Source organism: Somniosus microcephalus, chromosome 24, assembly GCF_052327205.1.
Source record: "Somniosus microcephalus isolate GS21.2 chromosome 24, FLI_Smic_1.0, whole genome shotgun sequence".
NCBI classification, from domain to species: domain Eukaryota; kingdom Metazoa; phylum Chordata; class Chondrichthyes; order Squaliformes; family Somniosidae; genus Somniosus; species Somniosus microcephalus.
In genome coordinates, this window is record NC_141010.1 from 43,458,910 (window position 1) to 43,474,628 (window position 15,719).

Consider the following 15,719-nt stretch of genomic DNA (forward strand, 5'->3'; position numbering starts at 1 on the left):
GCTTGCTGTGCGCAAATTGGCTGCCACATTTCCCACATTACAACAGTGACTACACTCCAAAAGTACTTCATTGGCTGTAAAGCGCTTTGAGACGCCCGGTGGTCGTGAAAGGCGCTATATAAATACAAGTCTTTCTTTCCCTCCCTAAATCTCTCCGCCTCTCTACCTCTCTCTCCTCCTTTAAGACGCACCTTAAAATCTACCCTAATATCTCCTTATGTGGCTCTGTGTTAAATTTTGTTTGATATCGCTCCTGAGAAACACCTTGGGACGTTGTACTGCCTTAAAGGCGCTATATAAATGCAAGTTGTTGTTGTATTGACAGCAGCCTGTCGCCAGATGGCGCTCATTCTGTGGGAAGCGAGCGGGGGGATTCTGGGATACTGGAGGAGTGAGCTGCTGCCGCGGTGAGCCCTGGGATGTTGGAGGACTCTGTTTATGTGGTTGGCTGAGTGGCTCAGGGGCGACGCTGAGAGCGGAGCCGGTCGCGGGCTTGAAAACCGGAGCCTGTGAACGGCCGCGAGAGGGTAAGAGGCAACCGGCCGCCGAGAGGGGCCGCAACACGGCAAAGGGGGCCGAGTGGAACGAAGGATGAAGCGGGCGGTGGGGCAAGGGGGAGCTCGAAGGCAGCGCCTCCCGGCCTGGGGCTTAGAGTAATCTGGGGGGCTGGCGACCTGACTCGGAGCTGGGTTATTAAAGTTGGGATGGGAGCTGCGACAGGTGAGATGGGAATTCCCTTGTGGTGGTTTGTTTATTTGTTTGATTTTAAGCCCTTTGTATGTCACTGTCTCATCCTTGAGCTCTCTCGGGGAAACAATGTTACTCATCTGACATCAATTTGTCTTTGGAAGGAATGTAACAGGAACAGGGACGAGATTCCAGCAAGATGCTGGTTTGTAAATGAAACCGTGTCTGTGTTGGATACTTTGTAATTATCAGTGAAACACTGTTACTAATCGGACTGCCTGTCTTAAAAGTTTCTTAACAAGCAAAATATTTAGTGTTTGGGGATTTTATTTTAAGTTTTCAGGGTTACAGACAGTGTTATCAATCTGACTTCTCTAATAAAAAACACAAGCTTTTCGACGCTAATTTCAGCTTTTATTCATAAACATTTTGCTGGAACCTTTCCATGTTAAACTCAAGACTTTTATTGTGGTCTGAAATGCTGGGCAGTGTCAATTCAGTTGCAGTTCTCTTCACTAAACTCTTGATAACTCGAGCTTCCTTTTTTCTTTCGACTTTGTTGAAACTCTGAAAAGTTGGGAGAGAAGAACCACTTGACGAGAGCTGCTTTGTCAAGCTTTCCCGATTGCGCACTATCTGTACAGATTAGTAATGTGCCAAGTTCAATTATTTTTACTGGAACCTCTGGCTGCGAAGTCAGCTGATCTCAGTCAGGGCAGCTGTCATAATTGGCCTCTGGACCTGTAATAGGCGAAAGGAAAATGGGACGTGGTTCTCGCCACTGATCTGTCCAACAAACCCTGTTGGAAGTGTGCTAGTGTAGATAGCAGGTGAGGGCAGGTATGACTGCGACACTTCCTGCAGTCAAATAACCTACTATCACTCGATCTTTAGGCTCACAAATGGTCGACAGTGGGCCAACTCTTGGAAAGCTGCCTGTGGATCTGTATCCCAGCAAGTAAAGAAAGAAAGACTTGCATTTATATAGCGCCTTTCACAACCACCGGACATCTCAAAGCGCTTTACAGTCAATGAAGTACTTTTGAAGTGGAGTCACTGTTGTAATGTGGGAAACGCAGCAGCCAATTTGCGCACAGCAAGGTCCCACAAACAGCAAAGTGATAATGACCCGATAATTTTTTTTATTATGTTGGTTGTGGGATAAATATTGGCCAGGACACCAGGGATAACTCCCCCTGCTCCTCTTTGAAATAGTGCCATGGGAAGTAGTGAACACTTCAGGAGAGCAGACAGATAATTGGCCAACAAAATGACAGAGGAGAAAAGAAAAATGTTTTTAGTTGACTGTTAATTGTCGGGTCATGATCACTGATGATGACCTGAGGCTTATCGTACAATTGGCTGCTTTTTTAGTCCACTGTTTGTGGGACACCATGTTAAATATTGTGTGCCTTTTTCATTTAAGAAGATTTTAAAAACCATTTTATATAGTTTCCTTTAACCATTAGCCTGCTAGTTGATTGGTGGAATTTCTGTCTTCCCTGGGCCAACTTGTTTAGTGAGTTTTCAGCTCATGCAATGCAGGAGGAAAAAAAATAATAATCGTTGAAAGATCAGGAATGGCTTTGTTCATGTTGTTAACCACAAAATACTAAAATAAACACTGAAGCACATTTTAGATTTTTTTTAAATCGACACTCGTTCCTATTTTCCTCTATACTTTCTTCCCAAGTCGTGTTTTTATTTCAACCTTTAGTTTTACATTTTTCTACCTAATAATTGACTCCACCTGCTAAGTTTTTATTTTCCTACATGGCCTTTTTCTGCTGCAACCCTGCTCCACTCTTTTCTGAACAGGGGACAATTCTTGCTGGAAAAATTGTCAGTCGAGCTGAAATCTGTTTCAAAATAGCTGGTATTACAGCAATATCTGTGGGGAAGATCTGAAAATTGATATGACTGGAACAGGTCAATCTTTCATGCAGGCTTCTCTACAGAAGCAGGAAGCAGCAGCTACTGTCAAGGTTGTCTAGATGAGTAAGCACTTGCAAGATGCTCAAATTCAGCGTTCAGGAAGTGAGATTTTGCAATTCTTTCGTGGTCAAAAGGAAGAACCTCACAAAAGGGAGCAGTAAGTGTTGGCATAGGTACTTTTCCATTGTATGTTCTGTGACCAGTACTGAAACGGCAGGGCATCTTGTGATTGTGACAGTGCTAAACTATCCCTCCTTATCCTTCTTGACTTGGCTGCAGCCTTTGACATGGTTGGCCACACCAACCTCCCCCAATGCCTTTCCACTGTTGTCCAGCAGGGTGGGACTTCACTCACCTGGTTCCATTCTTATCTATCCAGTTGTAGCCAGCGAATCACCTTGAAATGGCTTCTCTTCCCGAACCTGCACCGTTACTTTTGGTGTCCCCCAAGGATCTATCCTTGGCCACCTCCTACATCTACATGCTGCCCCTCGGCGACATCATCCGAAAACGCTGCCCCTCGGCGACATCATCCGAAAACGCTGCCCCTCGGCGACATCATCCGAAAACGCTGCCCCTCGGCGACATCATCCGAAAACACACCGTCAGTTTCCACATGTACACTGACGACATCCAGCTCTACCTCTCTCGACCCCTCCACTGTCTCCAAATTGTCAACCTGTTTGTCCGACATCCAGTACTGGATGAGCAGAAATTTCCTCCAACTAAATATTGGGAAGACGGAAGCCATTGTCTTCGGCCCCCACCACATACTCCGTTCCCTAGCCACTGACTCCATCCCTCTCCCTGGCAACTGTCTGAGGCTGGACCAGACTGTTTGCAACCTTGGTGTCGTATTTGACCCCGAGATAAGCTTCCAACCACATCCGCGCCATCACTAAAACCACCTATTTCCACCTCCGTAACATTGCCCGACTCCACCCCTGCCTCAGCTCATCTGCTGCTGAAACCCTCCTCCTTGTCTTTGTTACCTCTCGACTTGACTATTCCACTGCAATCCTGGCCGGCCTCCCATCTTCCACCCCCCCCCCCCCCCCCGGGTAAACTTGAGGTCATCCAAAACTCTGCTGTCCGTGTCCTAACATGCACTTCCAAATCCCGTTCACCCATCACCCCTTGCTCTTTGACCTACCTTGGCTCCCGGTTAAGCAACGCTTCGATTTTAAAATTCTCATCCTTGTTTTCAAATCCCTCTATGGCCTATCTCTGTAACCTCCTCCAGCCCTTCGAAATATCTGCACTCCTCCAATTCTGGCCTCTTGTTCATCCCTGATTTTCATCGCTCTGCCATTGGAGGCCGTGCCTTCAGCTGCCTGGGCCCTAAGCTCTGGAATTCCCTCCCTAAACCTCTCCGCCTCTCTTTCTTCCTTTTTAAGAGGCTCCTTAAAACCTACCTCTTTGACAAAGCTTTTGGTTATCTGCCCTAATATCTCCTTATGTGGCTCGGTGTCAAATTTTGTTTGATAACATTCCTGTGAAACGCCCTGCGACGTTTTATCATGTTAAAGGTGCTATACAAATGCAAGTTGTTATGCTCAAAACTGCAAACAAGATAATGAAGACTCGTCTGTAGATTCCTGGCAGACTAGCAAATTAATCTAAAGGTGCGTTTATACTTTGTGCTTATGCTGCATCCAGTTTAAGGAGAGCAACACCTGCATGTCTGTTTCCTGGCATTACACTCGGACTGAAGAGCGAGTGCTGGGCTCCATTTTATGTAGAATCCCACAGATACCAAACACATGGGGCTTGATTTTAACTCAGCCGTCAGGCGGGCTTTGAGGTGTGTGGGGGGTTAAAATTGCAAAACCTGGGGGTCGGGCCCCGGCCTGGTTCCCGACCCCTAGCCATTTTAACCCAGGCGTGTTTGATGGTCCCGAATCAGTCCCGCCTGCAACAGGCGGGACTGGTCTTTAGGCCCTTAAACAGCACTCATTGGCCTTTATAATCCCATTTTAACAGGCCCTTGCCTGTTTAACCCTTTTCCCACATAAAACACGCCTGGTGGGGATCACGCCTGTGAAACCTGGCGGGAGCACTATTGGCTTGCTGACTATCAGCTGCAGGTCCACCATTAAAGAGGAGATTTGATCAGCCATCATTTGCAGGTGGCAGGACTTTGTTGTTTCAGGCCTGGGGCAACTTTTACCAGGCTTAACCACACCTGTGGAAGGTTGGAGCCTCACACACTTCTCCAGTGTGACCTCCTGCGAGACCCCTCTCGCCAGCCTCACTCAGCGCTTCCTCAACTGAGGCATCTACCAGAAGCATGGGAGGCCTTTTTTTTCCTTCCCTTCTTGGCATTAGAGGACCTCCAGCCCCATTCGAGAAATGACACACGCCACAGCTGCAGAAGCTGCCATCAGAATTTTTATGCAAATCAAGCAGCTGATGGCATTTTTACAAAATACACAACATTTCACCCAAGTGACTACCCTTGTGACTATTTGTGCTTTATTTTCCTCTTGCGCGTGCTCCTACGTAGTGGTTCCCCCTGTGGCTTCAGCAGATGTGGAGGCCCCTTGCTCACTTTCCTGCTGCTCCTGTCTCGACACCTTTGGCGGGCGTCCTCTGGGGTGGCGAGCCTGTGAGGGCTCGTCAGCAGTCTGCTGCTCCTGTGGCTGTGCAGGAGTTGAGACGTCTGTCTCAGTTGGGTATGGACTCCGGTAGGGCTTTGACCGAGGGCTCTGCAGTGGCATGGAAGTGTGAGCGCTTGGAGAGGAGCCCCCACTTCCTTGAGGTCTGCCACCAACCTCGCTCTCATGGGTCATGTCCCCCTCAGTTCCTGCAAGTGGCTTGAGAGCACCTTGCTGCACATCAGGGGGGTCATGGGGACCCCTATCTGCAATGGCAGTCCTACTCAGAAGGACTTCCATGAAGGTCTGGTTTCTGTTCAATAGATGCCCATCGCTCCTCAAGAGATGTCATTCTATTCTGAACACTCACCATGTTTTCCATACCCTGGTGACTAACCACCTCCATGGCTGTAGCCCGCCTCTCCTCTACCGTAGCCAGCTTTACCACGGAGGCAGCAATCATTTCCACGGAGGTTGCCATCCTTTCCGTGGTGATGCGTTCATGCGCCAATGACTCCACAAAGGTTCTGGTCATGTTCGCTATGGACTCCTCCATTTGCTCCACACTCGCAGCGACCCTAGAGACAAAATCTGCCAGAAACTCCTGCATCTGTGCCTGGAGTTCCATCACCTCTGATCTTACGGATGGACCCAGAGGCTGAGGGTCGACATGCAGCTGAACCAAGGTGGCAGAGTCCTGCACCCTCTAACGAGGACTCTCCACTGCTGTCCCTGTCTCCACAATCTGCTGATGCTCACTCGTGAGCTGTGATACACCAGATGACAACTCTACTCTGTCCCGAAGGTCCCACCGAGGTGTGAGTGTCTGCGCTGGTGCTGGGTGCGCTTATTTCTGCTGACGCTGTGCCCTCGGAGGTTGCAGATTCCTCTGAGGAGTCTGGCTGCTCAGGCTCTTCTCCTGCACAGTGGGGACGGGGGCTCTCGATGGTCCTGTGGGGGAGTCAAGGAAAAAGTTAGAGATGTGATGCCAAGGTTACATGCACATTGCATTTTGCAGATGATCATAAGTCCATATGATGTAGCTTCAGAATCATTATCAGCGACTCATGCAATGCCAATGAGAGAAATGGAAAACAATTCTGTCACCAACTTGCGGGGATGCACCTGTCTCTCCTTCCCCAACTCCCGCATCTATGTCAGCCCCAACAATCTCCAGGATGCCTTCCTCCGAGGGGGTGAGTTGGGCTAATGAGGGTGGCCCTCCTCCTGTCCTCGCTCGCTTGCTCTCTCCTGTTGTGAGCTCTCTTTTCCTGCAATGAGGGAGACAAGTGGAGGTTGAGTGAGAATGAAGGAGTGAGTGTAGAGCTTGCATAGCATAGATACTTAGAAGGAGACAAAGATGGAGTGAGGTTGCAAGTCCAAGGGCCCTCCCTGTGTGTTGTCAGTTGTGTTCAAAGCATCAGAGTGTGAGGGCTGCATGGTGGAATAGTTATGTGAATGTGAGCATAGAGAGAGGGAATGGGTAAGGGTGCATGGATGTGAGTGTCAAGTGGGATGTGGAGGAAGAGATTGCTAAAGCCGAGTGCTGGTGAGGAAAGGCAATGGGAATCAGATTGAGGGTGATGGAAACTTCATACAGTACTTACTTTTCCAGTACGATGAGTTGACTTCCCCTGCCACCTGTAGCCACACAGCCTTGGTCTGACTGGGGGGCCTCTTCCTCCCTGAAGAAGGGAACAGGACCTCCCTGTGGGCCCTAGCACCATCCAGCAATGCCTGGAGTGAAGCCTCATCAAATTTGGGGGCCGCTCTTGCCCTCCCGTTGGCCATTGCTCCTGCAGGCTCCTGTGCCATCTCGATGGTGAAGTTTGAAAGCCTGCAGAAGAAGCAAGGCTTGCTGTGGGCCCTAAAAGCAGCAGCAATGATGGCGTCCTATTCTGTGACTTTCTGACTGGAAATACTCCATTGCCAAGGCTTCCCACACGTTGGAAATCAATTGGCCAATTGAGTGAAAATTGCATCAATCTTTCAGACCCGTTTAGATTTGTGTGGGAAACACCAAATTTGAGGAACCTGACAATTCCCCACACCCGAGTTAAAATCGAGCCCATGATATTAGTGTTACTAAGACTGACTCACTCATTGTGCCAGTAGATTCATAGACCTACATTTTGCTGGGACCATGATTTCATTGGTACTTGAAAGCAATGTTCCCGCTAAGCTGTGGTCTGGAGGTCCCACGCAGGCCGCTCACCAGCTTTTCAATGGAAATAATCGCACATGCGCGAAAATTTGAATGGGCCGCACAGCCAGTTAAAAGGGCCGCGCACGAAAAAACAATTACAGGGAACATTACTTGGAAGCTGGGCTTGTTTACTCTATCGAGTGCAGCCAGCCAAGGGAGATTCATGTGTGTGCAGTCAGCTGCACTCCTGTCCTGTAAAAGTGCCTTAAGTGCACGGGACGGCACTCCTACTGCACTGATGTCAAAGGGTGGAGTAGTGTAGTCACTACCCAGCAGTAATAGGCACTTTTACATTTGCCACTTCAATGATTTAGGCTCCCCGTGTTAAAATGACCAAAACCAGCTCTCTTATCCTGATGGCAGAATCATAGACCCACGAAAATCCAAAATATAAATCTACAGAAGGGCTAAATATAAAAGCGTCTTAATTGCTACTCGGTTGTTTGTATTCCAGACTGGTTCAGAGCTGCTTAGCTATTTAACCAAGTTCCTGCGGAGCTTTATCAAGAGCGGCATGCATCAATACTATTACTCTCCCGACGCAGTTGAAGTAAGATCAGTGGTGTGCCGAGAGTTAATGAGTGACCGTTTTTCTGCTTTTATATATTGTGTGAAGATCCCTGTTCGTGGCGCTGGCTCCTGACACGCTGCAACCCAAAAATGAACTTGCCAGGATCCTTTTAAGTTGATAGCAGGGAAGAGCAGCCTGAGTGAATCCTGGTAATTTTAGTTTGGGGTTGCAGGGACCTGTGCATTAGGGACTGGTGTCACTTGCTGCTAGGTGCATGAAGCTTGTGTGTTGGGAATCAGCGGCATAAGCACCTCTCTAAGACCAATATTAAAAGCAGCTTAACAGCCTGGAGAAGTGAGCAGTGTTGGAGTGTGTCGAACAAAACCCATAGCTTGTTTACTCAAATTTTGTGCAGTCAAAAGACATTTAATGAGCCCCCCTAAATATCTTTGAGTCGACTGGGGCAAAGTTCTCTGCTTTTCGTGGTGTGGCCAGATATGCTGTTGGTAATGAGAGAACCTAGCAGTCACCAGCGTATAACCAGATGTAGACAGCATTTCCACGTATCCAAGTTGTTTGTGCTTCATGCATGCAGGCAGATCGGATAGCTTGGCCTTCCACCGTGTTCCACTGCCCTAACATCATCTTCTGTGGCTTGGTGTCAAATTTTGTTTGATAACGCTCCTGTGAAGCGCCTTGGGATGTTTCACTATGTTAAAGGCGCTATATAAATGCAAGATATTATTGTTCATTCTTTCCAGTAATACTAAACAAGACACCTAAATAATGGGAATAGTGTGTATTTATTAATCTGATAATTTTTTTAAAATCTGAAATCATGTATACTGGATAAATACTTGAAGGGGAAAAAAATTACAGGACTATGGGGAAAGAACAGGGGAGTGGGACTAATTAGATAGCTCTTTCAACGAGCCAGCACGATGGGCTGAATGGCCTTATTCTGTGCCGTACCGTACTATAATGTACTACTATGATCTTTTGTGCCTGACAACTTCACTGTGAGCCTGAGTGAAAGCTTTTTATTACAGCCAACTGAATCAACTGCTAATGAATAACAGCACGGGATCATGACTCACACTGGAGAATATCACAGGAGTTCTTTTGTGATCCGTAGGTTTACAGTAGGAGAATAAGTTTTATAGTTTAGGAAGATAATGGCCCAGTAATTCCTCTCCCAATGCGTGAGTACGGACGGGGTACTCGCGCGTGTGCCCGGAGGAATTGCCGGTTTTCAGCATGCACAGCACATGCGGGGAAAACCGGCATTTCCTCTCCTCTGACCCAAGGGGTTAAGAGGCTGAACGCGTGCGACTACACAGGCAGCGCGTGCGACTTGGATTTCCTTTATTTTTTTAGAGAGTTGCGCATGTGTAAAGGCCTCCGGTTTTTACGCTTTGAAAAACCACACGTAAGTACTTAGTTTTACAGGTAAGTGGTCTATTAATACAATTTATAAAAAAAATTTCCACAGGTTTATTATTTTTAAAGAATTTACAGTAAGGTAAGTTTAGTTTTAGCCCTGATTTTTTAATATTTTTTTCAAATTTTAAAATTATTGTTTAAAATAGTTTTTTGCAGTTATTTATGGTTCATTTAAGTAGTGCAATGTTTTTTTAAATGTTCTTTCAAGTTTTAGTAGTGTTTTGGGGCCAGGAGTTTTCATGAGTTTGACAGCTCTCACTATCAAACTCATGAATGAACTTTTGCAGCCTCCCATTGGTTACCCTGTGCTCACGTGATCCCAGCCGGCTCATCGCGCTAAGTACGCCGCTGGGTCACGCACGCACAGCGCGGCAGGACCTCAAGCGGGCCAGTGAGAGGAAATGCAATGCGGGCCAGGATTGAAATGTCAGCGCGCTGGGTAAGTGCACATCGGGGGCTTGCACGCGCGGCAAGCTCCCGATCCTAATTTCAGGGCCATTGTGATTCAGAAGTTAGTCTTGCAATAAACAAATGCAATTTCGAGCTAGCATTTCGTTTACTATAACCAGTTAGGATAATAAGTATCATGAACAGTTGCATGAAAAACAGTGTTGAAGGTGAGAAAATGCCAAATGGTCTTCAAAGCTCACCCGCCGACTGCCCTAACTTCTGTTATCGCCTGAAGCTGCATTTTGAACTCCTTCTGTTTCCTGTTTTTTGTGTCTATTGCCGTGGCTGGCAGTGCTTTTCATTCTAGACCGAGTCAGTGAGACCGCAACAGAGTAAAGGGGATCCTGACCTGACCTGATCTGATCTGGCATGATTTAAACATATTCTTTCCTGAGTTGGAACATCCGCCAAGTGAGTGAGCTTTAATGGCAACGATAATTTTGAAAGACTTAACCTTTCTCTTTCTATTTGAGAGTGCCTGCTGGTTAGGGCTATAGTTTTTGTTTTGCTAGCTTAATTGTTTTTATTCTTCTAACTTTTTTAAAACTCTTTTGAAATCTGATTCGCTGCTGGTTCTGGTAAAAAGATTACAATGGGTTACTGGAATAAGTGCTTTTTAAGAGAACCATGACTATATTTAATCACACTTTAAAATCCTTTAGAGTAAATATACATTTTGTATTATAACCCACAGGAATGTTACTGGGCCAGAACTTGCTGTCAAAATAACGGTGAGGCTAATGACTCTCGCTGTTATTTGTGTGTAAATGGTACAGCAACTTCAGGCGAGGAGCAGATGCGAGGTTAAATGTGAATATCCAGAAGTTGCTGTCTGAGTTGTGCGCCTCCGCCGTTATCAATGCGAAAACAGCATCTCGCTGTCTGCCTCACCACTGACCCGCATTGAATGTCATAAAGTTGCTGTATTTGCACGGTGAATACGAACTAAACCCGCTACAGATATTTGGGGCTAGTAAATGGTAGCGCAAGAACTCTCTTTTTAACAACATGATAATTGTTAATTACTGCCAATCAACCTCTCTGTCACTGAAAATGAACTATTACAAGCGTGGAGTCTAATTCCTTCAGGCTTTGAATTTTTCGAGCGATTTGTTTTTTTGTTTTTTTTAAATGTCAAATTTTACATTGAATTTCTCATTTCCTTTCTGATTTTTCTCTCTCAACCTAATCTTTTTTTTCACTTTCTGTACCTTATTTGACATTGGCCCAGAAATTCGTGTTGAAGGCTTCCGACCTGCACTTACCTAGCGCGCCGGCCGTTGTGCTGTGGGCCCGCGTGGGATTCCGATCCTGGGCCTGCTCCAACTGCCGGCGCGCAGTGCTCGCGTATCCCAGGGGCGCAGTTAGTTCGATGCGTCCCCTGGGATCATGTGGGCCATGGAGAGCCAATGGTAGCAGGGAATGCTTCATTCACAAAATTGACAGGAAGACCTGTCAAAACTATAAATACTATAAGCCCCAAAACTTCAAATAAATTTTTTTTAAAACATCATTTTTAAAATAACTATAAATTACATAAAATAACTATTTTAAACAATTTAAATTTTTGAAAAAATTAATTACATTTTCTAACAGGGCTAAAAATAAACTTACCTTTAAAGTATTTAAAAATAATAAACCTGTGGAAAAAATGTTTTAATTTTAATTAATTCACCACTTGTTAAAAACCGGTCTTGTGACTGCTTTTTACATGTGTAACTCCTGGAGACTTACCCTCCCGGAGAAACCTGGAAAAAAACGTAAGTTCGATGCGCACGCGCTGCCTCTCCGGCGCACGCGTTCGACCTCTGAACCCCTTTAAGGGAACGGAAGTTCTGGTTTCCCGCACATGCGCAGTGCATGCACGAAACCGGCACTTCCGTTGGGCCTACGGGTGAGTACCCCGTGCGTACTCGCCCGTGGAGACCCGAATTTCTGGGCCATTGAATTCAACTTCCTCCTCAATCTTTCCAGTGTTTATTTCCCAATCCTTTAAACATCATTGGTTAAGGAGATGCCCTGTTGGTTGCCCTGTTCACTCCGATCCCAGATGCTCTGTTTCCCTCACTGCGCTGTCATCAGCTCACACTTACAGCAACTTAGTGGGCAACATTTTGTGAGCGGCAGGATGCAGGGTAAGTCCAACTAACATTAGATGTCCTGCTACAGCAAAATCTGGTCCATTATTTTTGACTTGCTTGGTGTTTCCCCAGTCACCGTGGTGGCTGGTTCTATGGATCTGCTTGTGGCTGGGTTATCCAATTTAGGAAGAACAGTGCTTACCACAGTCTGTGCAGATGCCTGTTTAAGTCATTTGGTTATTGCTGTTGAGGCTGTTTCTGCAGCAGTGACCACATTCTTGCTGCTATGGGCGGTGTTGACTTCTAAGCTGTTCACTCTGTATCAGTGTTAAAAAACATCCTGGTCAGTCAGTTCGTGTCAATGCCACACTGAAATGAGGTTTGCTTCAGTACATTCTTAAAATACTCCCTCTGCACAACCCACAGGTTTGTGTTTGCTGTACCAAGAACTGCTGTCATCATAAACCTGAACCATCATGTTCAAAAAAGAAAGAACTTGCATTTATATAGCTCCTTTTTGAGGGGAGATTTGATGGCGGTGTTCGGGATCGTGGCGGAGTGGATGGGGAGAGGCTATTCCCATTGGCGGAGGGGTCAAGGACCGGAGGACATAGGGTGATTGACAGAAGATCCAAAAGCGACATGAGGAAAAACTTTTTTATGCAGTGAGTGGTTCCGATCTGGAATGCACTTTCAAAAGGGAATTGGATAAGTACTTGACCGGAAAAATTTGCAGGGCTATGGAGAAAGGGTGAGGGATTGAGACTAGCTGAAGTGCTCTTGCAGCGAGCTGGCACGGGCTCGATGGGCCAAATGGCCTCCTACTGTGCTTTAGCCATTCTATGATTCTATTCTATGATTCACGGCCTCAGAAGGTCGCAAAGCGCTTTACAGCCAATTACGTATTTTTGTTTTTGAAGTGTAGTCACTGTTGTAATGTAGGAAATGTGGGAGCCAATTTGCGCACAGCAAGCTCCCACAAACAGCAATGAGGTAATGACAAGATAATCTGTTTGTGATGTTGGTTGAGGGATAAGTATTAGTCAGGGTACTAGGGGAGAATTCCCATGCTCTTCTTTGAAATAGTGCCATGGGATCCTGTACGTCCACCCCCAAGGGCAGCTGGGGGCTAGGTTTAACGTCTTATCTGAAAGACGGCACCTCCGACCGTGCAGCACTCCCTCAGTACTACACTGGAGTGTCAGCCTAGATTTTGTGTTCAGGTTTCTGGAGTGGGTCTTGAATCCACAACCTTCTGACTGAGGTGAGAGTGCTACCACTGAGCCAAAGATCCACTCCACCATGTGGAGCTCAGCTTCTATCAACATTGTCTTAACACTGTTTGACATTCCACATTTTGGTCACTTAGTCACTGATTTGATAGACGCAATGGATTCGAGGCAGGGCTAGTGAAACATGTGGACCTCTTCGATAAGCTGGTGATTGTATTTTGCTATTATTATTGGTGATTGTATGTCCTGGTTTCGCTACCTTGCGGGAGAATAGAAATTGCTTGATCGACTCAATATCATGCTGAACTCCACTCACTCTTTCAGTCTGCCAAAGGATTAACTGACCCTTCTGATGTGAGCTTGCGCCTATTGATCAATTGGGGCGTTATTCAACTGCATACTTTGTTAGGTTAAGTCATGTACAGCATACAACAACAACTTGTATTTATATAGCGCCTTTAATGTAGTAAAACGTTCCAAGGCACTGCACAGGAGTATTTTAAGACAAAAAATTTGACACTGATCCACATAAGGATAAATTAGGGCAGGTGACCAAAAGCTTGGTCAAAGAGGTAGGTTGTAAGGAGCGTCCTAAAGCAGGAAAGAGAGGTAGTGAGGCGAACAGGTTTAGGCAGGGAATTCCAGAGCTTGGGGCCCAGGCAACAGAAGGCACGGCCACCAATGGTTGAGCGATTTATAATCAGGGATCCTCAAGAGGGCAGAATTAGAGGAGTGCAGATATCTCTGGGTGGGGGGCTGAAGGAGATTAGAGATGGGGAGGGGCGAGGCCATGGAAGGATTTGAAAACAAGGATGAGAATCTTGAAATCTAGGCGCTGCTTAACTGGGAACCAATGTAGGTTAGTGAGCACAGGGGAGATGGGCGAACAGGAATTGGTGTGAGTTAGGACACAGGCAGCTGAGTTTTGGATGACCTCAAGTTTATGTTGGGTGGAATGTGGGAGGCCAGGAGTGCGTTGGAATAGCCAAGTCTAGAGGTAACAAAGGCGTGGATGATGACTTCAGCAGCAGATGAGCTGAGGCAAGGGCGGAGACGGGCGATGTTACGGAGGTGGAAGTAGGCGGTCTTTGTTATGCTGCGGATACGTGGATGGAAGCTCATTTCAGGGTCAAATATGACACCAAGGTTGCGAACAGTGTGGTTCAGACAGTTCAGTTCAGTATGGTTCGATCGATATACTGTTTGCTCGGTGCAGATTGGTCCATCACCTCTGTTTGTTTTCTTTAGGTTGATAAGCGTATCATTTTGGCAACTTTACTCTGTTTGCCCATTGGGTAAAACTTGAGCTGCAGCTTAAACACTTGGTGCTGGAATTGTTTCTGTTCAAATATTGACCATGCTGCTGCATACCATGGGATCAACAGTCTACTTTATGACCACCAAGACCCTATTACCTTCTCTCTAGATTAGAAGTACACAATAATTTTATGGAAATGGGTTCAAAACTCAAATTCATGTAGCGGATGTTTTGATAGCATCTTTGCAGCCAAACTAGATTGATCACATGAAATTTCCTGCACAATAATTATAAACATTCTGACTGGAAGTACTTTCTCTTGCTCATCATTAAACCTGCTATGTATCGTACCTCATGTTATCAATGTTTTATAGCACTTCAAACATGAATTACTTTTTGCGATGCAGTGACAGTTGTTAGCAGGCAAATGTCACAGCCATTCTGCACCAGCAGTGTCCCACTAATGAGATGAATGGCCAGTTTTGTATTGGTGGTACCCCTGTATTGATTGAGAGGAATGTTGATGAGGCTGCGCAGCTTTGAATGGTGCCTTGGAATCTTTAACAGCTATTTGATCAGGGACGTGGAACCTTGGTTGAATTTCTCATGCACAGGATGCTTCCTCTGATGTTACAGCACCAGAATGTCAGCCTAGATGATAAGTGTGCTGTTCAAATCCACAACCATCTGATCCAGAGGTGAAAGTGCAACCAACTGAGCCAAGCTGACCCGTTCTGAAGTTGGAAATGGTCGCATGGAAACCTCAACGATTGAAAGCAAAAATCTTGGTTCGTGGACCAACATGGCCCTCGTTTGAGCCCCTGAGTTAGTTGATCTTGAGCAGGGCAGGTGCTACAATTAGCTGCAGCACACTGGGTTAGGGAATGTAAAATAAACCAGGGTTCCTACTTTTGATCACGGAGGGATCACTAGCTGGCAATTCAGGGCAAGACACTTGGCTGTTCCCCCATCTTCCCTAGCCTAGGGATGCTGAAGCCAATTGTAGCACCTAGAATGTTCCAACAGCCTGGATCAGGTATTGAACTTGGGACCTTGTGGTCTGTATGATTTATACTACACTGGGAAGTCCCATTATCTACTCGGCCATTGAGAGGGTAACCAATCTACCTTATTGTTCAAGTTCTGTACTATTCTAACTGTACGTAAGGCCGACAGTTTTGTCTGTGGCACATATGAGGTGTAATTTCATGCAAATCCGATTGTGATACATGTACTAGAAATCTCCCTTTGTTGCCTTGTAACTGAATAGAAAATAATTTAGCATCTTTGCCAAATGTTATCATTGTGGCTTGTGAAGT

At 46.1% G+C, this 15,719-nt stretch overlaps 1 protein-coding gene across 4 annotated transcripts in view; it reads left to right on the forward strand.

Moving 5' to 3' along the window:
• Positions 1-387: 387 nt before the first annotated feature.
• Positions 388-15,719, forward strand: part of plekhm1 (pleckstrin homology and RUN domain containing M1) — a 61,914-nt gene continuing 46,582 nt past the window's right edge. For 2 of the 4 annotated variants that reach the window (XM_085966571.1, XM_085966573.1), the window contains exon 1: positions 388-527. The gene's annotated coding sequence lies outside the window, so the exon portion shown is untranslated. Of the gene's footprint in view, positions 528-644; positions 721-15,719 lie in introns of those variants that run through there. The other 2 variants (XM_085966574.1, XM_085966572.1) reach the window with 2 other exon arrangements.